This window comes from Saccopteryx leptura, chromosome 2, assembly GCF_036850995.1.
Source record: "Saccopteryx leptura isolate mSacLep1 chromosome 2, mSacLep1_pri_phased_curated, whole genome shotgun sequence".
In the NCBI taxonomy this organism is placed as follows: Eukaryota; Metazoa; Chordata; class Mammalia; order Chiroptera; family Emballonuridae; genus Saccopteryx; species Saccopteryx leptura.
In genome coordinates, this window is record NC_089504.1 from 60,963,638 (window position 1) to 60,978,448 (window position 14,811).

Sequence of the window (14,811 nt, forward strand, 5' to 3'; positions counted from 1 at the left end):
AATAACACCACAGGGTTTGAAATTTGCCAATTGCCATTGAAGGCTTAGGAAGCGTCCAATTATATGGCTCACAAAAATTAGGGGAATGTTTCAAAATCAATATGAAGAAATAAAATATCCCTCAATTTTTGTGAGCAATGTATTTATTAAGGTTTGTACTGGCTCCCATATCTTCCTCTAACTAAAAAGTGTCCTTGCCCCCAACAAATATATATGCACATAACACATAGACACTGACTACATTGTGGTGATAGCCAGAGGGAAAGGGGGTGGGTGATAGGTGGAAATGGGCAAAGGGGGGGAGGGGACAAAAGAGACTTTGCTTGGGGTGATGGCATACAATGCATGTGCACATAATGTTTTATTGAGTTATTGAGGTCCACACCTGAACCTGTACCTGAATTAATTAAAGTAAAAAAGACATGAGAAAAATAAAATAAAATAGTATTCCCTGCAAAATAAATAAATAAAAATCCAGAAAATAAATAAGTAAATAAATGTACTTCCATTAAAGAATTATTCAGAGTGAAAAAAGTTATTTAATATTTTTGTTAGTGATTATATTTTATTGAAAGCACAGAATAGTATAAATACATTATGGGTTAAGATAATTTTGAAGAGCCCTAAGCATAATTTATAATCTTATTTCTCTATGGAATGGGTTCTGACTTCTAAAAAAAAAATCAACTTATAAATGAACCTCTGGAAATTATCCATCTATCAGTTTAGGGTTAACAATGTTCCTACAAGGTTTTGGTAATTCAGTTATGTGTACCTGTAGAATTCACAAAGAAAATTCTCTTTAGAATAAAAACCACAAGTGTCAGAAAAGCAGAGCTACAGTGCCTAATATACTTACAACCAAATGGGTTGTGGATCCAGGTTACCCCATCAACTTTGGAGTAGTCATCATAGTATTTTTAAAGGACATTATCTATTTAATTTCAGGAGCATTTTGAAAATAAAATCAAACCAATAGCTTTTTCTCCTGTTTGATTTCATCTTAAAAAAAAAAACAAAAAACACTTCATGAGACAGTGATGCATGTGCAGTTCCCTCAGAGCCAGAGCAGTAATTCATCAGTCATTTTCCCCAGCATTTGTGTCTCCCAGGTGCTAAAATGAGAAGCTTGTGTGTCCCTTCAGTGGAGCTCTTGGTGGAGATGAAAGCCGCATGGGGGACACCCTGACCCCGCCTTTGTCAGTTCTCCACAGCCAGAGTGATTTTATAGACCAAGTGAAAAAATACTGGGGACTAATTTGTAAGCAAATGCTTTCTTTGAAGCTAGGCAGACAAGTGGATTCAAAACAATTGTGTGTGTCAGTATAATTGGGCATGGTTTTGGGGGAGGGAGAGGGGAACAGCCAGGACATTTTACACAGCAGTGTCACAAGCGTGGAACATTTATTTAGTAGGACCTTTGTGACCAGTAGTCTTAGATCTCTAAACCTCAGGGAAATAAGGAAAAGCAGTTGGCAAACAGAAGTGTCCATGCTTCATGTCTGTTTTAAGGTTTCTTCTTGAGGAAAGATGGTGCCATGATTCTGCTCTGCGTTCCACTCTGAGTTTCAGCTTCTAAAACCCAGAGCATGATAAGGTATTGGTTCATGGAAAATAACTATTCAGAATGTAAAAGTATTCAGACATACTTTATCCCAAAGACATAAGACATTGAAGGAATTATGGGAGTTAGTACTCTATTACCTTCTAAATATCTCCTGTCCGAATCTTAGGATAAGGGACTCCAAAGATGTTGGGCTGTTTGTCTCCGATTGGGAGGGAAATTCTTTGGAGATGAAACTATGTGATTGACTGAGACATAAGAACCTGGTGTTGAGCTGCCCTAGACTGCCCAGGGTGGAGTGTTCTGTCATACATTCCTGTAAGGTAAGGAACGCCTTGCTTCCTAGGGGCACTGAGCACAGAGGATGCCAATCGTGATGCAATCAATACAATTCAAATTTAAATTATCCAGCATTATGCCTGCTTGAAATTCAAAGCCAAACTCATCAGTGGCAAAGATTGCATTATCTTATCAGATAAACCCTCTTGTAGTCTATTAGACTCAAAACACTTGTGTACTTACTGCCCACTAAAACCCAGTTTGAATCATCTTCATATGAGTTGTTTATGATAATCAAAAAGTCCAAAATGACCCCTAAAATCCTAGACAAGCATGAGGAGCTGGGAAGCATGACAAATTTTGCCAAGAACAAGGGATTTTCCAGTTTGGGTCCCTTTTTAATTTTTTTAAATTAAAATTTTTAGTTCATTTTGTTAACCTGGATTCAAGTGTCCCACTCAATATAACACCCTCAAAGCCCAACAACATGCCCCCATTACACCCCATTTGAACCACTCCCCTGGCTTCCTCCCCTCCTTCCCTCTGGAATTTGCTGTCCTGTTATCTGTATCTATGTGTTATATATTTATAATTTCACTACTTCTGACACTGTCCCCTCATCCCCCTTTCCTCTGACAGCTGTCCCTCTGCTCCCCATGACCCCACCTCTGCCTCTATTTCATTCCTTGGCTCACCGTGTTCATTAGAGCTCACATATATGTGAGATTGTATGATATTTGTCTTTTTCTGCCTGGCTTATTTCACTTAGCATAATAATCTCCAGGTTCATTTATGCCAACTCCAAAGGTAAAATTTTTCTTCTTTTTCATGGCCTTGTAGTATTCCATTGCATATATGTACCACAGCTATTTTATCCACATTTCCATTGATGGACACTTGGGATGTTTCCAGATCTTGGCTATTGTAAACAATGCTCAATAAACATGGGGGTGCACTTCTTCTTTTGAATTAATGTTTTGGGATTTTTAGAGATATTCCTAAAAATGGGTCAAAAGGCAGTTCCATTTTTAAATTTTTGAGGAAACTCCATACTGTTTTCCACAGTGGCTGAACTAGTCTGCATTCCCACCAGCAGTGCAAGAGGGTTCCCCTTTCTCCACAGCCTTGCCAGCATTTGCTGTGTGTTGATTTATTAAAGAGCTCCATTCTGACAGGTGTGATGTAATATCTCATTGTGGTTTTAATTTGCATTTCTCTGATGACTAGTGACATTGAACATTTTTTCATATACTTGTTGGCCATTTGTATGTCCTCTTTGTAGAAGTGTCTATTTAGTTCCTTTGCACATTTCTTAATTGAATTGTTTACCCTCCTGGTGATGAGTTTTAGAAGTTCTTTATAAATTCTGGTTATTAACTCCTTATTAGACATATTGGCAAATATGTTCTTCCATTGTGTGGGTTGTCTTTTTATTTTGTTAATGGTGTCTTTTGCTGTACAAAATCTTTTTATTTTGATTTAGTCCCATTTGTTTATTTTGTCCTTTATTTCACTTGCCCGTGGAGATAAATCAGCAAAAATATTGCTATGAGAGATATCGGAGAGTTTACTACTTATGTTTTATTCCAAGATTTTTATGGTTCCACAACTTACATTGATTTTTTTTTTATCCATTTTGAGTTTGTTTTTGTGAATGGTGTTAGTTGGTAGTCTAGCTTCATTTTTTTTTTGCATGTACCTGTCCAATTTTCCCAACACCATTTATTAAAGAGACTGTATTTACTTTATTGATTACTCTTGCCACCTTTGTCCAATATTAATTGATCATAAAGGTGTGAGTTTATTTCTGGGTTCTCTGTTTTGTTCCATTGATCTGTATGCCTGTCTATGTCAGTACCAAGCTGTTTTGATTACAGTGGCCTTGAAGTATAAATTGATATCAGCAAGTGTGATACTTCTCACTTTGTTCTTCCTTTTCAAGATTGCTGAGGCTATTTGGGTTCTTTCTGGTTCCATATAAATTTTGGAAATATTTGTTCTATATCTGTAAAGTATGCCATTGGTATTTTAATAGGAATTGCATTGAGTCTATAGGTTGCTTTGGGTAATATGGACATTTTAATAATGTTAATTCTTTCTATCTATGAACAGGGTGTATGCTTTCACTTGTTTGTATCTTCCTATATTTCTTTTTCAATGTTTTATAATTTTCCAAGTACAAGTCTTTTACCTCCTTGGTTAAATTTATTCCTAGGTACTTTATTTTTGTTGTTGTTCTTGCAATAGTGAATGAGATTGTTTCTTTAATTTCTCTTTCTGACAGTTTATTGTTAGTGTATAAAAAATGCCACTGATTTCTGAATATTGATTTTATATACTGCTACCTTGCCAAATTTATTTATCAGGTCTAGTAGTTTTTTGATGAGACTTTAGGGTTTTCTATGTACAGTATCATGTCATTGGCAAATAATGACAGTTTTACTTCTTTTCCAATTTGGATGCCTTTTTTTTCTTTCTTGTCTAATTGCTGTGGTTAGGACTTCTAGAACTATTTTGAATAAGAGTGGTTGAAGGGGTCACCCCTGCCTTGTTCCTGATCTTAAGGGGATTGCTTTTAATTTTTGCCCATTGAGTATGATGTTGGCTGTGGGTTTGTCATAGATGATTTTTATCATGTTGAGGCATATTTCCTATATTCCCACTTTGCTCAGAGTTTTGATCATAAATAGGTGCTGGATTTTATCAAATGCTTTTTCTGTATCTATTGATATGATCATGTGATTTTTTATTTTTCATTTTGCTTATGTGATGAATCACATTTATTGACTTCCAAATAATGTAACAGCCTTGCCTCATTGGAATAAATCCCAGTTGATCATGATGTATGATCTTTTTAATGTACTGCTGGATCTGGTTTGCTACGATTCTGTTGAGAATTTTAGCATTTATGTTCATCAGGATATTGGTCTATAGTTTTTTTCTTTATAGTGTTTTTACCTGGTTTTGGGATGAGGATAATGCTTGCCTCATAAAATGAGCTTGGAAGTCTTCCCTTTTCTTGAATTTTTTGGAATAGCTTGAGAAAGATAGATATTAGTTCTTTAAATGTTTGGTAAAATTCACCTGTGAAGCCATCTGGTCCAGGACTCCTGTTTACTGGGAGTTTTTTGATAGCAGTTTTCATTTTATTTGATGTAATCAGTCTGTTTAGTTTTCTGATTCTTCCAGATTGAGTTTTGGAAGATTGTATGTTTATAGGAATATATCCATTTTGTTTAGGTTGTCCAATTTTTTGGGCATATAGATCTTAATAGTATTTTCTTATAGTCCTTTGTATTTTTGTGGTGTCAGTTGTTACTTTTCCACTTTTATTTCTGCGTTTGTTTATTTGGGCCCTCTTTCTTTTTTTCTTGATATGTCTGGTTAAAGGCTCATCAATCTTATTTACCTTTTCAAAGAACCAACTCTTGGTTTCATCAATATTTTGTATTGTTTTTTAGCCTCTATGTTGTTTATTTCTACTCTTATCTTTATTATTTCCTTTCTTCTATTTCCTCTGGGCTTTATTTGATATTCTTTTTCTTGTTCTTTTAGGTACAGGGTTAAGTTGTTTCTTTGAGCTTTTCTTGCACTTAAGATATGCCTGTAATGCTATGAACTTCCCTCTCAGGACTGCTTTTGCTGTGTCCCATAGATTTGAGGTTGTTGTATGTTCATTTTCATTTGTTTCAAGGAAATTTTTTATTTCATCCTTGATCTCATTGTTAATGCATTTGTTATTTAATAACATGCTATTTAGCCTCCAAGTATTTAAATGTTTTTGTTTTTCTATTGTAGTTGATTTCTAGTTTCATGCTATTGTGATCAGAACAGATGCTTGATATGATTTGAATCTTCTCAAATTTATTGAGCCTTGTTTTGTATCCTAACACATGGTCTATCCTAGAAAACATACCAGGAGCACTTGAAAAGAATGTATATTCTGTTGCTTTGGGGTGAACTGTTCTGAAGATATCAATTAAATCCAGTTGATCTAGTGTGTCATTTAAGGGCACTGTTTCTTTGTTAAATTTCTTTCTACAGGATCTATCCATTGATATCAGTGGAGTATTAAAATCCCCAACTATTACAGTATTGCTGTTGATCTTGTCAGTGTTTAGGTGCTCCTATATTAGGTGCATAAATATTTATGATGGTTACAACCTCCTGTTGGATTTCTCCCTTTATCATTAAGTAATGGCCTTCCTTGTCCCTTATCATATAGCCTTTGTTTTAAAGGCTATTTTGTCAGATATAAGTATTGCTATCTTAGCTCTTTTTTCATTTCCATTTGCATGAAATACTTTTGTCCATCCTTTCACTTTCAGTCTATGTGTATCTTTTGTTCTGAGGTGGGTCTCTTGTAGACAGCATATGTATAGGTCCTGTTTTATTTTTCTTTCTTTCTTTCTTTCTTTTTCTTTCTTTCTTTCTTTCTTTCTTTCTTTCTTTCTTTCTTTCTTTCTTTCTTTCTTTCTTTCTTTCTTTCTTTCTTTCTTCTTTCATTTTTCCAAAGTGGAAACACGGAAGCAGAGAGGCAGACTCCCGCATGTGCCCAACCGAGATCCACCTGGCATGCCCACTAAGGGGCAATGATCTGCCTATCTGGAACATTGCTCTGTTGTAACAGGAGCCATTCTAGGGCCTAAGGAAGAGGCCATGTACCCATCTTCAGGACCTGAGCAAAGTTTGCTCCAATGGAGCCTTGGCTGCAGGAGGGGAAGAGAGAGATAGAAAGAAAAGAGAGGGGGAAGGGTCGAGAAGCAGATGGTTGCTTTTTCTGTGTGCCCTGGCTGGGAATCAAACCCAGGACTTCCACATGCTGGGCCGATGCTCTACCACTGAGCCAACCAGCCAGGGCCTTGAGTCCTGTTTTCTTATCCATGCAGCTACCCTATATCTTTTGATTGGAACATTTAATTCATTTACATTTAAGGTTATATTGATATATACTTATATACTGCCATTTTATTCTTTAAACCTATAATCCTCTTTTTATCAATTTCTTTTTCCTCTTACTCTTTTTATAGAATTCCCCTTAACATTTCCTGCAGAACTGATTTTGTTGTAATGAATTTCTTGAGTCTTTTCTTTGTCTTTTAATTTCTCCTTCAATTTTAAATGATAGCCTTGCTGGATGAAGTAGTCTGGTTGTAAGTTCTTCTTTGCATTACTTTGAATATTTTTTGCCAGTCCCTTCTGGTCTCAAGTGTTTCTGTTGAGAAGTCAGATGTCAACCACACTCTCCAGATTCCTGGCAACCACACCCTACTGAGGTTTGTGAAAAAAGTCTGGACAGACTGACTCATGAGGCCGAGGGGCAGGAGCCACACCCACCACCCTTTATAATCCCTGAATTGCTCCAGGCTCTAGACTCTACCACAGGTTTTTTTCAGTGGCTGAGCCCACAAGCAGCCAGCAGAGAGAGGCTGCAGGAGGTGGGATTCAGGAACCTTTGGCCTTTTGTTGACCTTATGGGGCTCCTGTGTAGGTAATTAACTGCTTTTCTTTTGCAGCTTTTAGTATTCTTTCTTTGTCTCTTAACTTTGGCATTTTAATTACAATGTGTCTTGGTGTAGGCCTACTTGGGTTCATCTTTAATGGGACTCTCTGTGCTTCTTGAACTTATGTGACTTTTTCCTCCATCAATTTTGATAAATTTTCAGTTATGATTTCTTCAAATATGTTCTCTATCCCTTGTTCATTCTCTTCTTCAGGAACCCATATGATGTGGATGTTGTTTCTCTTCATGTTGTCACAGAAGTCTCTTAGAGTTTCCTCAGTTTTTTTGAGCCTCTTTTTTTTTTTTCCTGCTCTGATTCTGTACTTACTTTTATCCTGCCCTCTAAATTGCTGATTCGATCCTCTGCTTCATCCAGCCTGCTGTTGATTCCTTCTAGTGCAGTCTTCATTTCTGATATTGTATTTGTCATTTCTGACTGGTTCTTTTTTTATGGTTTCCATGTCCTTTTTGATGCTTGCTGTCTTTTTGTTTAAGTTCTCCTTGTGATCATCCATTTTTACTCTTAAGATCCTTGAGCAGTCTAATAATCATTATTTTAAACTCTGTGTCTGATAGTTTGGTTACTTCCATTTCATTTAGTTCTTTTTCTGGTTATTTCTCTTGCTAATTTATTTGGATCATATTTCTTTGTTTGCCCATTTTGTCTATGTATTAGGTAGCTCTTCTCTGACTTTGAAATTTGTTTTGGGATCTTTATGAGAAAAATGTACTCAGTGGTACCTCCTGGTTTTACAGGTACTGACCTCCAGGCCACCTGAGTTCCTTGCTCTAGGAATCCTTCTTGAGGGTGGTATTTACCGTTCTTTTGTATGTGAATTTTGAATGTAGTTGGTCTTTCGTGGGTGCAGTTATCCCTCCAGGCTGGCTGTCTATAAGGGTAAACCTTCATCATGTGGATTAGACACTGTGCAGTGTCTGTTCTGTTGGGTGTATTTATTCTCTGCAGTGTCTGGTGCCTGCTGTACTCCAGTTTTGGGCATGCTGCTTGTGTAGCTTGCTGAGTCTAGTATTGGTGTGTTCTACCACCCACTACCGGTTGTGTTGGTTCTGGGTCTTCTTGGGTTGGCATCAGCCATTGTTTGTAACCTGTTGTGGCCTACCTGTCTGGAGCTATGGCTCTGTTCACTGTTTGTGTCTACATTTCATGTGCCTGGGTAGTATGGGAGGGGCCAACTTATGTATAAGGACCAGCTTCCTCCTGCTTAGATGACAACAGTTCCATAACAGCCCCAAGATCTATAAGATTTGCCCCCACTTTTCAGCTGCTTCACCTCCTCTTGCAGCTCTGTGGTATTCCCACAGTCTTTCATAGAAAGTCTATTATGTGGGCATAGGCATAGACTTGCCTCATCCCACAAACCCCTCTACAGGTTGCAATCTTGTTGGGTTAGGGCAGCCAAATTTGAGAATATGTTAGTGGGACCCCCTACCTTAGGGGTCTCTTGGTCAGGAGCTCAGTACAGGAAAAGTGGCCCCTACTCCAGAGCCTAATCCCTCAGACACTGCTGGATATTCCAATTCTATTTTTCTTCCCAGCATGGTGAGCAGCAGGTTCAGATTGCAGGGGCCAACTGTCCCCTCTGCAGAAGTTCTTCCAAGCTCATGAGTCCTGGTCTCAGGGAGGAAGACTGAGAGAGTACTCCCTTGGGACTGACTGTGCCCTCCAGTAAGTGGCTAAACCCCTCAATTAGACACAACAATAGGCTCACAGGGCCCCACATTTTGAATGTACATGCTCCAAGTGTCTCTCCCTTCCTCCTATGGAACCTAGCCCAGCAGGGCAGGATATTCAGAAGCTGGGTTGGTTGACTGTAAAGCTCCAACCTGTTCAAAAGATAGGAGCCACTGTGCTGGTGCTGATCATAGAAAGCAGTACTTACCTCAGCTGGGCCGGTATCCAGTGAGCCTTCCCAGGACAGGTCGTTAATACACGAATTGGTACTTTCTGCAGCTGGCCTCTGGATGTGCCAGCCTGGGGCAATCCTAGAAGGAACCTGGTATAGGCCAGTGGGAAACACTGCCTGTGACTGGCCCTCAGCAACCTTCTTGGAGCTATAAGCAATCCAGAGTTTTTGGCTGCTTCTGCTGGGCCCAGGTGCACATGGAAATACCAAGCTGCACATCTAGGCTGGCTTTTACACACACTGGACCTGGGGAAGGTCAGCAAAAGGCCAAGGTTTCCTGAATCCCACCTCCTGCAGCCTCTCTCTGCTGGCTGCTTGTGGGCTCAGCCACTGGAAAAAACCTCTGACCTGGAGCAATTCAGGGATTATAAAGGGTGGTGGGTGTGGCTCCTGCCTCTCGGCCCCATGAGTCAGTCTGTCCAGACTTTTTTCACAAACCTCAGTAGGGTGTGGTCACCAGGAATTTGGAGGGTGTGGCCTCTGAGACCCAGAGATGAGGTCTACCTGCAGTCTGGACAGTTTCTACTGAGTCCTCTATGAGGCAGAAGCACCAGTCATAGTCTGAGGAGAGTGCAAGAGAAAGCTCTGGCCTCAAGGCCAGAGAACTGTGTCACTGATGCTTGCCTGTTTCCTGACTTCTCAAAATGGCTCAGTCTCCATAGGGGGAGGCAGGAGAGACTCCTGAGGGCAGAGCAGTTGCTTCTCCCCCAGGCTGATGCCACATGGAGGGGACTGCTCTGCCCAAGAAAGATGGTGACCATAGTATTGTAGAATGACTCAGCACAGGGGTTCCGGTGGCCAACCCCTCAGTGTCTCTCTCTGGGCCACCGACTTCATATTCTCCTCACCCAACTCTAGTCTTCTCATCCTTCCCTCCAGCAGAGCCCTTGGTAAGTGGCTGGAACAAGATTTTCTGCACTAGCCCTTTAAGATGGAGCTTGCATTTCTGAGAGTTTCGTCTCTTTCTCATAGACAGAAACCTTAGCTCTTTTCACCATCAAATGTTATGTGGACACCTCTTTTATGCTCTGAGACTCTAGGCTGGGGTGCCGGGCCTGGGGTTTAGGACCCTCCTCTTTCAGGGTGAACCTCCCCACAGTGAGAGTCCCTCTGGACCTTTCACCCTTCTTGCTCCTGTGAGCAGTGCAGCCTTTTAGTGTCTCCGCCCTTCCTACCAGTCTCAGTGTGGTTTCTTCTGTGATCCTTGGTTATAGACTCCTTTTCTTTTGGTCCAAAGTTGGTTTTTCAAGATGATTGTTTTTAAATTAAGTTGTAATCCAATTTGGTCCTGGAAGGTGGCAGTTGGAACGTCCACCTACTCCATCACCATCTTGAATTCTCTGGGTCCCTTTTTGCCTTCTCCCCTCTTTGCCTTCGAGGCAGGATTTCTATCATCTCTTGGTATTTTTGGTCACTGCAAGGCTGGTGGCCGTGGCCATGCAGATTCACATTGGATTCAGGCCAATTGTAAAGGAACTGAGGAGCTAGAGGATGGTGGGGCATTCCATTTATGAGAGTCTCCCAACTGCAGACGAGTAAGCAGGCAGGGAAATCCGCCTCTCTCTCTCTCTCTGCTCTGACAAGCAAACAGGCCAGTGTGTGTGTGTGTGTGTGTGTGTGTGTGGTGGGGAGAGCCCTTCTCCCAATGGCAGCAGGCAATCTGCAATCTACAATCTGTTGCCCTGAGGGCAAGTACCTGCAGCCTTACATAGACTATACACACGATGTGCTGTCCTGTGCTCATGCACCAATCAAGCGAAGTACAAGGGAGGAAGACTAACACATTTGTTTGCCCAGCAGTCACTGAGTTCTTCCTCTGCCCGCCAGCTCCAACCTCCTTGCTTTGATAAGGATCCAGAGAGCTTGGGCAGAATACCAACACATCTCTGTCCAGCCGGCGGCACATCTGTATTTACCACGGTAGAATAATATCAGCATATGCACAAAACAGCTGCTGCCTTCAGGTCTCCAGCACCCAAGAACAGAAATAAGTCCAACCAGCCTAATATATTTTCCAATGCGTGTCCCAGAAGTTTGAAGAGAGCCTCTTCAATTGCTTTTGTTTCCATTTTTATGGCCCCAAGGGGAAAATATCTATCAGATTTAGTGTAAGCATTTTACTGTGTGGCAGTTTGAGATTCAACCATATCATCTGTAATGAAAACAGAGCAACCTTTAAAATAAATTTAAAAAGAAAAGAATCCTTTCTACCAGAGACATGGCCTGAACCTGTGCCAAAGATTTCAAGCTGGTGAACCAGCAAAGGTGTCAGATAAATCTGAATGAGTGTAACAGATCTGATCTATTTCGGCTCAGATTAACCTCTTTACTATGTCTTCCATAGCCAAAAATCCTGGGTTGCAGGAATTAAAAAAAAAAAAAAAGTTTAATAGAGCAGAACTTCAGGGGGAAAAGTAAGAAGAAAAAAAAAAAAGAAATCGCATTAAGAAAAAATGAGACCATAGCTCTACATGACCGGACTATGGTGAGGGCTGAGAGCAGGGGAGGGAAGGATCCTGTACCCTGCCAATCTGAAAGGCAGATTTATTTCACTTGTATATAATAATTGCAGATCCCAGTGACAATTTACATTAGTTGGCAACAGCTGCTTATAGGTCAGGTAACAATAGCATTGAATAACCTCAAAACGAACAACTGTGGATTTCACATTGGTGTTAATTGCATTTCATGCTCTTTGAAAGCCTCAAACAGGCTGTGTGAAAACACAAAGAACCAGGTTCTGCTTTTCTGAAAAAAAAATATATATATATTTTTTGCTTTGGAGAAAGCTATTATAAATCTTTAGAAGGAAGGTGGAGGGAGAGTGGAAAGATGACCATGAAACAAGTGCATCTTTCTGGGCCAAGGTCTATGGATATTTTCTAAGAATAGAGGACACCCATTCAAATTAAATGGAGTTTCAGGAGATGTGTATTGGAGCCCATTCCTGAGCAATAGAACTAGGACAAATTTGCACAGTGGGAGCAAAAAATTAACATCTAGGAGGCCACCTCTTTGTGTTAGTCATGGCATTGGTTTAATCCTGCAATTTAAGTATTATAGTGATTGGAACAGACCAATCTGAATCCAGTTGTACAGGCTTTGGGTAAATGTCCTAGGTTTGTGTTTCTCACATGATCTCTCCCTAACCCAGAAGTTTTATTGAGATATTATTGACGTGTAACATTGTATAAGTTTAATGTATGCAACATAATAATTTGATATATGTATATATTGTGAAGTGATCTTCACAGTAAATTTATATTCATCACCTCATATAGCTATATATTTTTTTTCTATAATGAAAACTTTTAAGTTCCAACACCTTTAAAAGTTCATATGCATTTACCTAGGGTCTTTTTTTTTTAATTTTTTTAAATTTCATTTATTCATCAAGTTGATATCAGAATAATGTTTGGCTGCCTCTAAAAACCAAATCCATTTCTAAAAGACAAATATATCTCGATCTAAACAATATTCAAAATCATGCTGTGATAAATTTGCAAACAAAAATCCCCCAAATATTTTAAGTAATAATAGCTTTATTGGAATAAATTGAATTGCAAACCAAGATTCTTACTTATGAAATGGTGTGATTCATTTGGAAGTATAAACTGAGCCATGTTTACTCAGACATTGCTTGCATTAACTAACAGTAATAACATTATGTAGTGCTTTTCTGTTTAGAAGCAATTTCTCAATTACTTTTCTCTTTGGAGCACCCTAACATAATCCTATGAAATAACTCAGATACAGAAAAGGAAAAGGTCCTTGATTCCTGCTCTTTTCCTCATCCTGGAACCTGGAATGGTGGCGACCACAGCGCTCCGGGAAGTCTAGTGTCAAAATGGTGGAGATCTTCGGCCTGGGTGCCTGAATGACATTTGTTGTTACTTTAGCCAGTAAGCCATATGGAGGGCAAGCAAATGTTTGTCTTAGTCTTTGTAAACAATTTGATTCAGTTTGTGTTTCTTGTAGCCTTTCTTCATTGTTATTCAAAAGGTTACTTCCTTTTATTGGTTCATTTCCATCTATACCTTTGAGGTTCATAACTGTTTCTTCCTGTGTTTCTTGACACGTAGAGGCTGTTTGGTTCACACTTGAGGATGGTTCCAAATCTTCATGTTCAATTGTTTTATCTTCATTTTCCATGATTTATAATTAAAAATAAGATGATAGAGGGATGACAAGATCTGTGTTGGCGCAGTGGATAAAGCTTCAACCTGGAACGCTGAGGTTGCTGGTTCGAAACACTGGGCTTGCCTGGTCAAGGAACATATGGGAGTTGATGCTTCTTGTTTCTCTGCCCTTCTTTCTCTCTCTCTCTCTTCTCCAAAAACTCGTGGGCTCAGGTTCAGGCACCTCGTCTGCCTGGCGACTAGGAGATGGGCTAAAAAGGTCTGTGAGGGAGCCTTGGCCATACACGGCGCTCTGGGCCTCCGGGACGCGCATTGTCCTTTACCTAGGGTCTTACTAAATACAGATGCTAATTTAGCAGGTTTAGAGTGAGGTTCAAGATTCTGTATTTCCGAGTGTCCAGGTGATATCAGAGCCATAGCTCCTCAATGCTGGGTTACAAAATGAGGCTTTTCAACAGTTTTAAGACTTTACAACTCTGAACTCCCTGGGACAAGAGATGAGTTCCATCAGATGGCATCGTTTGATGCTAAATGATTCCATGCAAAGGCAAGTTGGTCTACTTTCTGACTTCCTTATCTCATAATTTACTAGGAATTCTCCAAAGAATTTGTATGGCTACAGGCCTAGCATTGTTTGCATTTTCACTGAAGAAATTTTCAGATTTACTCATGGGCACCCTGGGGAGAGCTATGACAAAACTTTGAACATGTGTTAAGATCTGTACCACTTCATCAGTTCTGATATTCAAAAATACTACTTAGACACAAGAAAAATATCAATTTCAAACACCCACATTTTCCCACTCAAAGACTTCATTATCATTTAAATATTTATTGAGCAGTTAAAAGGTACCAGGCTAAGTACTTCAGTCTTTCATTGCAGTATCAGATATAGCATAGAATATTGTCACTTTATACAATTCCTCTGATTCTGTGATAATATCAAGAGGCTTTGCATGAATTGTTGTAAATAAATTTATAATATTAATACAGTTTTTAAGTTTTAATTTTATTACTATATCACATTACCATATAAATTTCTATTATGAAAAACATGTATTATCAGAAAATCTCCTATAACTAACTCTTTTAAGGTATTTTTCCTTAAACTATACAAACTGTGTCATTAGTGGTGCCTATGCAACATTGAAGTGCTTCTATTTTTGAACTCAGTGAAAATTCATGACTTAGTAGGGAGGATAGAGATAGATTTGAGACCTTCTCACAGAGAGTGATGGTTGCAGTCATGAAACAGAAGAGATAATTCAGTGGGGTGTTAGGGAATATCTCCTTTAGACTAAAATCCCCTTCTTTAACCCAATCAAGGTGCCCTTCTTTTATAAGGCCCTTATCTCTAGGCAAAACATTGAGCAAGATTACTCAAGTTGAAAGGGATTTTAG